This window comes from Cryptomeria japonica, unplaced genomic scaffold (assembly GCF_030272615.1).
Source record: "Cryptomeria japonica unplaced genomic scaffold, Sugi_1.0 HiC_scaffold_26, whole genome shotgun sequence".
NCBI lineage: Eukaryota > Viridiplantae > Streptophyta > Pinopsida > Cupressales > Cupressaceae > Cryptomeria > Cryptomeria japonica.
In genome coordinates this window covers 971,382-985,000 of record NW_026728848.1, presented here as the reverse complement: position 1 = coordinate 985,000, position 13,619 = coordinate 971,382, and the positions used below count along the sequence as shown (strand labels likewise).

The 13,619-nt window shown below is 63.2% G+C and overlaps 2 non-coding genes across 2 annotated transcripts; both read right to left on the bottom strand.

Annotated features, from left to right (window-relative positions):
* Positions 1-4,289: 4,289 nt before the first annotated feature.
* On the bottom strand, positions 4,290-4,408 carry LOC131861568 (5S ribosomal RNA). Its single transcript, XR_009360640.1, has one exon. It is a non-coding gene; the product is annotated as a 5S ribosomal RNA (ribosomal RNA).
* Positions 4,409-12,212: 7,804 nt separating this feature from the next.
* Positions 12,213-12,331, bottom strand: LOC131861567 (5S ribosomal RNA). Its single transcript, XR_009360639.1, has one exon. It is a non-coding gene; the product is annotated as a 5S ribosomal RNA (ribosomal RNA).
* Between the last annotated feature and the right edge of the window lie 1,288 nt (positions 12,332-13,619).

The following is a 13,619-nucleotide window of genomic DNA, read 5'->3' as shown; positions in this document are numbered from 1 at the left end:
TCCAAGGTGCGGCGTGCACGAAGTCCGAGCCCGGTTTGCCCCGGGTGCGCACCTCGCGTGCACCTTCGCCGGGGTGAGCACCTTGGTGTGCAGACCTTGGTTGGGTTGCGCGCCCTGGTGCGCACCAAGGAGCGCTCTGAAGTGTGCTCCAAGGTGCGGCGTGCACGAAGTCGGAGCCCGGTTTGCCCCGGGTGTGCACCTCGGGTGCGCACCTCGCGTGCACCTTCGCTGCGGTGGGCACCTTGGCTGGGTTGCGCGCCTTGGTGGGCACCATGCAGTGCACGAAGTCGGAGCCCGGATTGCCCCGGGCGCGCACCTCCGCCAGGGTGGGCACCTTGGTGCGCACAACTTGCCTGGGCTGCGCACCAGGAAGGGCTCAAGATGGCACCCGCGTTCCGTTTTTTTCACTATCTTTCAGAACGGAAATTTTAAAATCTCGTTTTTTTTTGCCTTTTCTGGAAATTAGTGAAGGCAGCGCATCAAAGGTGCGCAACGCTGGTGCGAACCTGGGAGCGCTCCGATGTGTGCTCCAAGGTGTGGCGTGCACGAAGTCGGACCCCGGTTTGCCCCGGGTGCGCACCTCGCGTGCACCTTGGTGCGCACACCTTGGCTGGGTTGCGCGCCCTGGTGGGCACCATGGTGCGCACCAAGGAGCGCTCCGAAGTGTGCTCCAAGGTGCGGCGTGCACGAAGTCGGAGCCCGGTTTGCCCCGGGTGCGCACCTCGCGTGCACCTTCGCCGCGGTGGGCACCATGGCGTGCACGAAGTCGGAGCCCGGTTTGCCCCGGGTGCGCACCTCGCGTGCACCTTCGCCGGGGTGGGCACCTTGGTGTGCAGACCTTGGCTGGGTTGCGCGCCCTGGTGGGCACCATGGTGCGCACCAAGGAGCGCTCCGAAGTGTGCTCCAAGGTGCGGCCTGCACGAAGTCGGAGCCCGGTTTGCCCCGGGTGTGCACCTCGGGTGGGCACCTTGGTGCGCATGCCTTGCCTGGGCTGCGCACCAGGGCGGGCTCAAGATGGCACCCGCGTTCCTTTTTTTTCACTATCTTTCAAAACGGAAATTTTAAAATCTCATTTTTTTTTGCCTTTTTCTGGAAATTAGTGAAGGCAGCGCATCAAAGGTGCGCACCTCGCTGCCCACCACGGTGCGCAACGCCGGTGGGCACCCGGGAGTGCTTCGAAGTGTGCTCCAAGGTGCTGCGTGCACGTTGTCGGAGCCCGGTTTGCCCCGGGTGCGCACCTCGCGTGCACCTTCGTCGGGGTGGGCACCTTGGCTGGGTTTGCCCCGGCTGCGCTCCGAAGCGGGGTTATTGGAGCGCCGCCTCTTTTTTTGTCGGAGCGTTTGGTGGGGTTTCTCGCATTGGCTCTTCCGAGGCCCGGTTGCCACCCTGGCGCGCACGAAGTCGGAAGTAGGGTTAATTGCCCGGGTGCGCACCTTTGCCAGGGTGGGCACCTTACCTGGGCTGCGCACCAGGGCGGGCTCAAGATGGCACGCGCGTTCCGTTTTTTTCACTATCTTTCAAAACGGAAATTTTAAAATCTCCTTTTTTTTTTGCCTTTTCTGGAAATTAGTGAAGGCAGCGCATCAAAGGTGCGCACCTCGCTGCCCACCTTGGTGTGCTCTGAGGTGCGCACCCGGGAGCGCTACGAAGTGTGCTCCAAGGTGCGGCGTGCACGTTGTCGGAGCCCGGTTTGCCCCGGGTGCGCACCTCGCCTGCACCTTGGCCGGGGTGGGCACCTTGGCTGGGTTTGCCCAGGGTGCGCTCCGAAGCGGGGTTACTGGAGCGCCCCCTCTTTTTTTGTCAGAGCGTTTGGTGGGGTTTCTCGCATTGGCTCTTCCCAGGCCCGGTTGTTGGGTGCGCTCCCACCCTGGCGCGCGCGAAGTTGGAAGTTGGGTTAATTGCCCGGGCGCGCACCTTCGCCAGGGTGGGCACCTTGGTGCGCACACCTTGGCTGGGCTGCGCACCAGGGCGGGCTCAAGATGGCACCAGCATTCCCTTTTTCTCACTATCTTTCAAAACGGAAATTTTAAAATCTCGTTTTTTTTTTGCCTTTTATGGAAATTAGTGAAGGCATCGCATCAAAGGTGCGCACCTCGCTGCCCACCTTGGTGTGCTCCGAGGTGCCCACCACGGTGCGCAACGCCGGTGCGAACCCGGGAGCGCCCCGATGTGTGCTCCAAGGTGCGGCGTGCACGAAGTCGGACCCCGGTTTGCCCCGGGTGCGCACCTCGCGTGCACCTTGGTGCGCACACCTTGGCTGGGTTGCGCGGCCTGGTGGGCACCATGGTGCGCACCAAGGAGCGCTCCGAAGTGTGCTCCAAGGTGCGGCGTGCACGAAGTCGGAGCCCGGTTTGCCCCGGGTACGCACCTCGCGTGCACCTTCGCCGGGGTGGGCACCTCGGCTGGGTTGCGCGCCCTGGTGCGCACCAAGGAGCGCTCCGAAGTGTGCTCCAAGGTGCGGCGTGCACGAAGTCGGAGCCCGGTTTGCCCCGGGTGCGCACCTTCGCCGCGGTGCGCACCATGGCGTGCACGAAGTCGGAGCCCGGTTTGCCCCGGGTGCGCACCTCGCGTGCACCTTCGGCGGGGTTGCGCGCCCTGGTGGGCACCATGGTGCGCACCAAGGAGCGCTCCGAAGTGTGCTCCAAGGTGCGGCGTGCACGAAGTCGGAGCCCGGTTTGCCCCGGGTGCGCACCTCGCGTGCACCTTCGGCGGGGTTGCGCGCCCTGGTGGGCACCATGGTGCGCACCAAGGAGCGCTCCGAAGTGTGCTCCAAGGTGCGGCGTGCACGAAGTCGGAGCCCGGTTTGCCCCGGGTGCGCACCTCGCGTGCACCTTCGCCGCGGTGGGCACCATGGCGTGCACGAAGTCGGAGCCCGGTTTGCCCCGGGTGCGCACCTCGCGTGCACCTTCGCCGGGGTGGGCACCTCGGCTGGGTTGCGCGCCCTGGTGCGCACCAAGGAGCGCTCCGAAGTGTGCTCCAAGGTGCGGCGTGCACGAAGTCGGAGCCCGGTTTGCCCCGGGTGCGCACCTCGCGTGCACCTTCGCCAGGGTGGGCACCTCGGTGCGCACACCTTCTCAATGTTTTCTTGCCTTTTCTGGAAATTGGTGAAGGCAGCGCATCAAAGGTGCGCACCTCGGTGTGCTCCGAGGTGCGAACCCGAGAGCGCTCCGAGGTGCCCACGAAGTCGAAAGTCGGGTTAATTGCATTGTTTTCCCCGGGTGCGCTCCGAGGTGCGCAACATCGGCGCGCACCAAGGAGGGCTCCGAAGTGTGCTCCAAGGTGCGCACGATGGCGTGCACCTCTGGTGCGCACGATTCGGAGCTCGGTTTGACCGGGGTGCGCACACCTTGGCTGGGTTGCGCACCTTTTGTGCGCTCCAAGGTGCGCACGAAGTCGGAGCTCGGTTTGCCCCGGGTGCGCACCTTCGCCAGGGTGCGCACCTTGATGCGCACGCCTTGGCTGGGCTGCGCACCTTGGTGGGCGCCATGGTGCGCACCTTTCGTGCGCTCCAAGGTGCGCACGAAGTCGGAGCTCGGTTTGCCCCGGGTGCGCACCTTGGTGGGCGCCATGGTGCACTCCGAGGTGCCCAAGATTGGTGCGCACCAAGGAGCGCTCCGAAGTGCGCTCCAAGGTGCGCGCGAAGTCGAAAGTTGGGTTAATTGTCCGGTTTGCCTCGGGTGCGCACCTTGCGTGCACCTTCGCCAGGGTGGGCGCCTTGGTGCGCACACCTTGGCTGGGCTGCGCACACCTTGGCACCCGCGTTTCCTTCATTTTAAATTTTTTTTTTTTACAATCTCTCAAGTGGGAAATTCTATAATCTCAACTTTTTTTGCCTTTTCAGGAAACTTTTGAATGGAGCGCATCATTGGTGCGCTCCGAAGTGTGCTCCAAAGCTCTCTCCAGCTGCGTGCACCTGCCCCGGCCGCGCACCCGGCCCCGCCCAGCTTCGCTCACCTGTCCCGGGCGTCTGGTGCGGAACCTTAGAGTAAGAAACATCACCGTGCACCTTGGCCAACGTGCGCGACTCGACCGAGCGCGCACTGGCCGAGGTGCACACCGATTTCACCTGGGTGCGCGCGCAGCACCTCGGGCGCACCGGGGTGCGCGCACAACGCCCGGGTTGCACCGTGGCCTGTGTGCTCGGGGCGCCTCGGGTGCGCGCTCGGTGTCGCCCCCGCGCGCGCGGTAGTGCGGGCAGCGCACCCCGGCCCGGCCCGGCCCCGACGAGAACGCAAACGGGCAAAAGGTTTATTCAAATAGCATTGCGACGCCCGGCGAAAAACTAAAAAAGGGTGCAACACCGGGACTTCCCGGGAGGTCACCCATCCCAGTACTACTCCGGCCCAAGCGCGCTTAACTGCGGAGTTCTGATGGGATCCGGTGCACTAACGCTGGTATGATCGCACCCGTTATGAGCTTGTCGCAGTGTGTACTTAGCAAACCGCGACCCACGTGCGAATCCACCCCGGCCACCCACCCCCGTCGAGGTGCACACCCTCCCTCGCGAAGTGCGCCCCGTTCGCCAAGTGTGAGCCCTGCCCGGGTGCGCGCACCTTGCTAGGGCGTCGGGTGTGCACCCGGCCCGGCCTACGTGCGTGCACCTGGAGGGGGCGTCGTGTGCGTGCAGTGTCCCGTCTGCAACGCGGTGCCCACACACCACCTCGGGCGCAACGACCTGCGCTCACATGTGGGCCGAGTGCACCTTGGTGCATGTTCGGGGCGCCTCGGGTGCACGCTCAATCTTGCCCCGGTGCACCAAGGCGCTCGGTTTGCCCCGGGTGCGCACTTGGTGCAAGGTGGGCACCCAAAATAGGGATCAAGCACCAAAACACAAGTTTCGGGATGCAAAATGGGACCCAAGGACCACAAATGCGTTCCAAGACCCATGATGGGTCCACGAGAACAAAAATGTGTTCCGAGACTTAATAAACAAATATTGGGTTTTAGGAGAAGAAACATGCTCTGATGCCCAAAACGAGAATCGACCCCGAAAAGGCCACAGGCCAAAAGTGGGATGCGAGACAAAAAAAAATGGGACCCGAGGACCAAAATTGGGTTCCCAGGTCGAAGACAGGGCAACCGGACAAGAAACGACCTCTAAGGCTCGAAATGAGTCCCGACGACTAAAACTTGACAAGAAGCACCCATCAGGCACCCAACTCGACACCCATGGGATGCCGACCCACCCGGGCTTCCACCTAGCACACCTTGGCACCCACCCACCCTCGCACCCAACCTCGCACCCAACTTAGCACCTTTGAACCCACATTGGCACTCACCCTGACCCTGGCACCTTGGAACCCACATTGGCACTCACCTTGACCCTGGCACCCACCTTTGCACTCACCTTGGGACCCACCCTGGCTCCCACCTCGGCACCCACCCAGACACCCACCTTGGTTCCTTGGCACCCACCTTGGATCCTTGGCACCCACCCCGACACCCACCTTGGCACGCAACTTGGCTACTTGCCACCCACCTTGGCTCCTTGACGCCCACCCCGACAACCACCCCGTGACCTACCCTGGCTAGGGTTGGTGCACACCCACCCTGGTGCCCACCTTGGCACCCACCCTATGACCCACCTTGGCACGCACCTTAGTACCCACCCCGTTACCCACCCTAGGACCCACCCCGTGACCCACCTTGGCCAGGGTGGGTGCCTTGGTGCGCACAACTTGCCTGGGCTGCACACCAGGGCGGGCTCAAGATGGCACCCGCGTTCCGTTTTTTTCACTATCTTTCAAAACGGAAATTTTAAAATCTCATTTTTTTCTTTTTTTTGCCTTTTCTGGAAATTAGTGAAGGCAGCGCATCAAAGGTGCGCAATGCTGGTGCGAACCCGGGAGCGCTCCGATGTGTGCTCCAAGGTGCGGCGTGCACGAAGTCCGAGCCCGGTTTGCCCCGGGTGCGCACCTCGCGTGCACCTTCGCCGGGGTGAGCACCTTGGCTGGGTTGCGCGCCCTGGTGCGTACCAAGGAGCGCTCTGAAGTGTGCTCCAAGGTGCGGCGTGCACGAAGTCGGAGCCCGGTTTGCCCCGGGTGTGCACCTCGGGTGCGCACCTCGCGTGCACCTTCGCTGCGGTGGGCACCTTGGCTGGGTTGCGCGCCTTGGTGGGCACCATGCAGTGCACGAAGTCGGAGCCCGGTTTGCCCCGGGCGCGCACCTCCGCCAGGGTGGGCACCTTGGTGCGCACAACTTGCCTGGGCTGCGCACCAGGAAGGGCTCAAGATGGCACCCGCGTTCCGTTTTTTTCACTATCTTTCAGAACGGAAATTTTAAAATATCGTTTTTTTTTGCCTTTTCTGGAAATTAGTGAAGGCAGCGCATCAAAGGTGCGCAACGCTGGTGCGAACCTGGGAGCGCTCCGATGTGTGCTCCAAGGTGCGGCGTGCACGAAGTCGGAGCCCGGTTTGCCCCGGGTGCGCCCTGGTGGGCACCATGGTGCGCACCAAGGAGCGCTCCGAAGTGTGCTCCAAGGTGCGGCCTGCACGAAGTCGGAGCCCGGTTTGCCCCGGGTGTGCACCTCGGGTGGGCACCTTGGTGCGCATGCCTTGCCTGGGCTGCGCACCAGGGCGGGCTCAAGATGGCACCCGCGTTCCTTTTTTTTCACTATCTTTCAAAACGGAAATTTTAAAATCTCATTTTTTTTTGCCTTTTTCTGGAAATTAGTGAAGGCAGCGCATCAAAGGTGCGCACCTCGCTGCCCACCACGGTGCGCAACGCCGGTGGGCACCCGGGAGTGCTTCGAAGTGTGCTCCAAGGTGCTGCGTGCACGTTGTCGGAGCCCGGTTTGCCCCGGGTGCGCACCTCGCGTGCACCTTCGTCGGGGTGGGCACCTTGGCTTGGTTTGCCCCGGCTGCGCTCCGAAGCGGGGTTATTGGAGCGCCGCCTCTTTTTTTGTCGGAGCGTTTGGTGGGGTTTCTCGCATTGGCTCTTCCGAGGCCCGGTTGCCACCCTGGCGCGCACGAAGTCGGAAGTAGGGTTAATTGCCCGGGTGCGCACCTTTGCCAGGGTGGCACCTTACCTGGGCTGCGCACCAGGGCGGGCTCAAGATGGCACGCGCGTTCCGTTTTTTTCACTATCTTTCAAAACGGAAATTTTAAAATCTCCTTTTTTTTTTGCCTTTTCTGGAAATTAGTGAAGGCAGCGCATCAAAGGTGCGCACCTCGCTGCCCACCTTGGTGTGCTCTGAGGTGCGCACCCGGGAGCGCTACGAAGTGTGCTCCAAGGTGCGGCGTGCACGTTGTCGGAGCCCGGTTTGCCCCGGGTGCGCACCTCGCCTGCACCTTGGCCGGGGTGGGCACCTTGGCTGGGTTTGCCCAGGGTGCGCTCCGAAGCGGGGTTACTGGAGCGCCCCCTCTTTTTTTGTCAGAGAGTTTGGTGGGGTTTCTCGCATTGGCTCTTCCCAGGCCCGGTTGTTGGGTGCGCTCCCACCCTGGCGCGCGCGAAGTTGGAAGTTGGGTTAATTGCCCGGGCGCGCACCTTCGCCAGGGTGGGCACCTTGGTGCGCAAACCTTGGCTGGGCTGCGCACCAGGGCGGGCTCAAGATGGCACCAGCATTCCCTTTTTCTCACTATCTTTCAAAACGGAAATTTTAAAATCTCGTTTTTTTTTTGCCTTTTATGGAAATTAGTGAAGGCATCGCATCAAAGGTGCGCACCTCGCTGCCCACCTTGGTGTGCTCCGAGGTGCCCACCACGGTGCGCAACGCCGGTGCGAACCCGGGAGCGCCCCGATGTGTGCTCCAAGGTGCGGCGTGCACGAAGTCGGACCCCGGTTTGCCCCGGGTGCGCACCTCGCGTGCACCTTGGTGCGCACACCTTGGCTGGGTTGCGCGGCCTGGTGGGCACCATGGTGCGCACCAAGGAGCGCTCCGAAGTGTGCTCCAAGGTGCGGCGTGCACGAAGTAGGAGCCCGGTTTGCCCCGGGTGCGCACCTTCGCCGCGGTGGGCACCATGGCGTGCACGAAGTCGGAGCCCGGTTTGCCCCGGGTGCGCACCTCGCGTGCACCTTCGCCGGGGTGGGCACCTCGGCTGGGTTGCGCGCCCTGGTGCGCACCAAGGAGCGCTCTGAAGTGTGCTCCAAGGTGCGGCGTGCACGAAGTCGGAGCCCGGTTTGCCCCGGGTGTGCACCTCGCGTGCACCTTCGCTGCGGTGGGCACCTTGGCTGGGTTGCGCGCCTTGGTGGGCACCATGCAGTGCACGAAGTCGGAGCCCGGTTTGCCCCGGGCGCGCACCTCCGCCAGGGTGGGCACCTTGGTGCGCACAACTTGCCTGGGCTGCGCACCAGGAAGGGCTCAAGATGGCACCCGCGTTCCGTTTTTTTCACTATCTTTCAGAACGGAAATTTTAAAATATCGTTTTTTTTTGCCTTTTCTGGAAATTAGTGAAGGCAGCGCATCAAAGGTGCGCAACGCTGGTGCGAACCTGGGAGCGCTCCGATGTGTGCTCCAAGGTGCGGCGTGCACGAAGTCGGACCCCGGTTTGCCCCGGGTGCGCACCTCGCGTGCACCTTGGTGCGCACACCTTGGCTGGGTTGCGCGCCCTGGTGGGCACCATGGTGCGCACCAAGGAGCGCTCCGAAGTGTGCTCCAAGGTGCGGCGTGCACGAAGTCGGAGCCCGGTTTGCCCCGGGTGCGCACCTCGCGTGCACCTTCGCCGCGGTGGGCACCATGGCGTGCACGAAGTCGGAGCCCGGTTTGCCCCGGGTGCGCACCTCGCGTGCACCTTCGCCGGGGTGGGCACCTTGGTGTGCAGACCTTGGCTGGGTTGCGCGCCCTGGTGGGCACCATGGTGCGCACCAAGGAGCGCTCCGAAGTGTGCTCCAAGGTGCGGCCTGCACGAAGTCGGAGCCCGGTTTGCCCCGGGTGTGCACCTCGGGTGGGCACCTTGGTGCGCATGCCTTGCCTGGGCTGCGCACCAGGGCGGGCTCAAGATGGCACCCGCGTTCCTTTTTTTTCACTATCTTTCAAAACGGAAATTTTAAAATCTCATTTTTTTTTGCCTTTTTCTGGAAATTAGTGAAGGCAGCGCATCAAAGGTGCGCACCTCGCTGCCCACCACGGTGCGCAACGCCGGTGGGCACCCGGGAGTGCTTCGAAGTGTGCTCCAAGGTGCTGCGTGCACGTTGTCGGAGCCCGGTTTGCCCCGGGTGCGCACCTCGCGTGCACCTTCGTCGGGGTGGGCACCTTGGCTGGGTTTGCCCCGGCTGCGCTCCGAAGCGGGGTTATTGGAGCGCCGCCTCTTTTTTTGTCGGAGCGTTTGGTGGGGTTTCTCGCATTGGCTCTTCCGAGGCCCGGTTGCCACCCTGGCGCGCACGAAGTCGGAAGTAGGGTTAATTGCCCGGGTGCGCACCTTTGCCAGGGTGGGCACCTTACCTGGGCTGCGCACCAGGGCGGGCTCAAGATGGCACGCGCGTTCCGTTTTTTTCACTATCTTTCAAAACGGAAATTTTAAAATCTCCTTTTTTTTTTGCCTTTTCTGGAAATTAGTGAAGGCAGCGCATCAAAGGTGCGCACCTCGCTGCCCACCTTGGTGTGCTCTGAGGTGCGCACCCGGGAGCGCTACGAAGTGTGCTCCAAGGTGCGGCGTGCACGTTGTCGGAGCCCGGTTTGCCCCGGGTGCGCACCTCGCCTGCACCTTGGCCGGGGTGGGCACCTTGGCTGGGTTTGCCCAGGGTGCGCTCCGAAGCGGGGTTACTGGAGCGCCCCCTCTTTTTTTGTCAGAGCGTTTGGTGGGGTTTCTCGCATTGGCTCTTCCCAGGCCCGGTTGTTGGGTGCGCTCCCACCCTGGCGCGCGCGAAGTTGGAAGTTGGGTTAATTGCCCGGGCGCGCACCTTCGCCAGGGTGGGCACCTTGGTGCGCACACCTTGGCTGGGCTGCGCACCAGGGCGGGCTCAAGATGGCACCAGCATTCCCTTTTTCTCACTATCTTTCAAAACGGAAATTTTAAAATCTCGTTTTTTTTTTGCCTTTTATGGAAATTAGTGAAGGCATCGCATCAAAGGTGCGCACCTCGCTGCCCACCTTGGTGTGCTCCGAGGTGCCCACCACGGTGCGCAACGCCGGTGCGAACCCGGGAGCGCCCCGATGTGTGCTCCAAGGTGCGGCGTGCACGAAGTCGGACCCCGGTTTGCCCCGGGTGCGCACCTCGCGTGCACCTTGGTGCGCACACCTTGGCTGGGTTGCGCGGCCTGGTGGGCACCATGGTGCGCACCAAGGAGCGCTCCGAAGTGTGCTCCAAGGTGCGGCGTGCACGAAGTCGGAGCCCGGTTTGCCCCGGGTACGCACCTCGCGTGCACCTTCGCCGGGGTGGGCACCTCGGCTGGGTTGCGCGCCCTGGTGCGCACCAAGGAGCGCTCCGAAGTGTGCTCCAAGGTGCGGCGTGCACGAAGTCGGAGCCCGGTTTGCCCCGGGTGCGCACCTTCGCCGCGGTGCGCACCATGGCGTGCACGAAGTCGGAGCCCGGTTTGCCCCGGGTGCGCACCTCGCGTGCACCTTCGGCGGGGTTGCGCGCCCTGGTGGGCACCATGGTGCGCACCAAGGAGCGCTCCGAAGTGTGCTCCAAGGTGCGGCGTGCACGAAGTCGGAGCCCGGTTTGCCCCGGGTGCGCACCTCGCGTGCACCTTCGGCGGGGTTGCGCGCCCTGGTGGGCACCATGGTGCGCACCAAGGAGCGCTCTGAAGTGTGCTCCAAGGTGCGGCGTGCACGAAGTCGGAGCCCGGTTTGCCCCGGGTGCGCACCTCGCGTGCACCTTCGCCGCGGTGGGCACCATGGCGTGCACGAAGTCGGAGCCCGGTTTGCCCCGGGTGCGCACCTCGCGTGCACCTTCGCCGGGGTGGGCACCTCGGCTGGGTTGCGCGCCCTGGTGCGCACCAAGGAGCGCTCCGAAGTGTGCTCCAAGGTGCGGCGTGCACGAAGTCGGAGCCCGGTTTGCCCCGGGTGCGCACCTCGCGTGCACCTTCGCCAGGGTGGGCACCTCGGTGCGCACACCTTCTCAATGTTTTCTTGCCTTTTCTGGAAATTGGTGAAGGCAGCGCATCAAAGGTGCGCACCTCGGTGTGCTCCGAGGTGCGAACCCGAGAGCGCTCCGAGGTGCCCACGAAGTCGAAAGTCGGGTTAATTGCATTGTTTTCCCCGGGTGCGCTCCGAGGTGCGCAACATCGGCGCGCACCAAGGAGGGCTCCGAAGTGTGCTCCAAGGTGCGCACGATGGCGTGCACCTCTGGTGCGCACGATTCGGAGCTCGGTTTGACCGGGGTGCGCACACCTTGGCTGGGTTGCGCACCTTTTGTGCGCTCCAAGGTGCGCACGAAGTCGGAGCTCGGTTTGCCCCGGGTGCGCACCTTCGCCAGGGTGCGCACCTTGATGCGCACGCCTTGGCTGGGCTGCGCACCTTGGTGGGCGCCATGGTGCGCACCTTTCGTGCGCTCCAAGGTGCGCACGAAGTCGGAGCTCGGTTTGCCCCGGGTGCGCACCTTGGTGGGCGCCATGGTGCACTCCGAGGTGCCCAAGATTGGTGCGCACCAAGGAGCGCTCCGAAGTGCGCTCCAAGGTGCGCGCGAAGTCGAAAGTTGGGTTAATTGTCCGGTTTGCCTCGGGTGCGCACCTTGCGTGCACCTTCGCCAGGGTGGGCGCCTTGGTGCGCACACCTTGGCTGGGCTGCGCACACCTTGGCACCCGCGTTTCCTTCATTTTAAATTTTTTTTTTTTACAATCTCTCAAGTGGGAAATTCTATAATCTCAACTTTTTTTGCCTTTTCAGGAAACTTTTGAATGGAGCGCATCATTGGTGCGCTCCGAAGTGTGCTCCAAAGCTCTCTCCAGCTGCGTGCACCTGCCCCGGCCGCGCACCCGGCCCCGCCCAGCTTCGCTCACCTGTCCCGGGCGTCTGGTGCGGAACCTTAGAGTAAGAAACATCACCGTGCACCTTGGCCAACGTGCGCGACTCGACCGAGCGCGCACTGGCCGAGGTGCACACCGATTTCACCTGGGTGCGCGCGCAGCACCTCGGGCGCACCGGGGTGCGCGCACAACGCCCGGGTTGCACCGTGGCCTGTGTGCTCGGGGCGCCTCGGGTGCGCGCTCGGTGTCGCCCCCGCGCGCGCGGTAGTGCGGGCAGCGCACCCCGGCCCGGCCCGGCCCCGACGAGAACGCAAACGGGCAAAAGGTTTATTCAAATAGCATTGCGACGCCCGGCGAAAAACTAAAAAAGGGTGCAACACCGGGACTTCCCGGGAGGTCACCCATCCCAGTACTACTCCGGCCCAAGCGCGCTTAACTGCGGAGTTCTGATGGGATCCGGTGCACTAACGCTGGTATGATCGCACCCGTTATGAGCTTGTCGCAGTGTGTACTTAGCAAACCGCGACCCACGTGCGAATCCACCCCGGCCACCCACCCCCGTCGAGGTGCACACCCTCCCTCGCGAAGTGCGCCCCGTTCGCCAAGTGTGAGCCCTGCCCGGGTGCGCGCACCTTGCTAGGGCGTCGGGTGTGCACCCGGCCCGGCCTACGTGCGTGCACCTGGAGGGGGCGTCGTGTGCGTGCAGTGTCCCGTCTGCAACGCGGTGCCCACACACCACCTCGGGCGCAACGACCTGCGCTCACATGTGGGCCGAGTGCACCTTGGTGCATGTTCGGGGCGCCTCGGGTGCACGCTCGATCTTGCCCCGGTGCACCAAGGCGCTCGGTTTGCCCCGGGTGCGCACTTGGTGCAAGGTGGGCACCCAAAATAGGGATCAAGCACCAAAACACAAGTTTCGGGATGCAAAATGGGACCCAAGGACCACAAATGCGTTCCAAGACCCATGATGGGTCCACGAGAACAAAAATGTGTTCCGAGACTTAATAAACAAATATTGGGTTTTAGGAGAAGAAACATGCTCTGATGCCCAAAACGAGAATCGACCCCGAAAAGGCCACAGGCCAAAAGTGGGATGCGAGACAAAAAAAAATGGGACCCGAGGACCAAAATTGGGTTCCCAGGTCGAAGACAGGGCAACCGGACAAGAAACGACCTCTAAGGCTCGAAATGAGTCCCGACGACTAAAACTTGACAAGAAGCACCCATCAGGCACCCAACTCGACACCCATGGGATGCCGACCCACCCGGGCTTCCACCTAGCACACCTTGGCACCCACCCACCCTCGCACCCAACCTCGCACCCAACTTAGCACCTTTGAACCCACATTGGCACTCACCCTGACCCTGGCACCTTGGAACCCACATTGGCACTCACCTTGACCCTGGCACCCACCTTTGCACTCACCTTGGGACCCACCCTGGCTCCCACCTCGGCACCCACCCAGACACCCACCTTGGTTCCTTGGCACCCACCTTGGATCCTTGGCACCCACCCCGACACCCACCTTGGCACGCAACTTGGCTACTTGCCACCCACCTTGGCTCCTTGACGCCCACCCCGACAACCACCCCGTGACCTACCCTGGCTAGGGTTGGTGCACACCCACCCTGGTGCCCACCTTGGCACCCACCCTATGACCCACCTTGGCACGCACCTTAGTACCCACCCCGTTACCCACCCTAGGACCCACCCCGTGACCCACCTTGGCCAGGGTGGGTGCCTTGGTGCGCACAACTTGCCTGGGCTGCACACC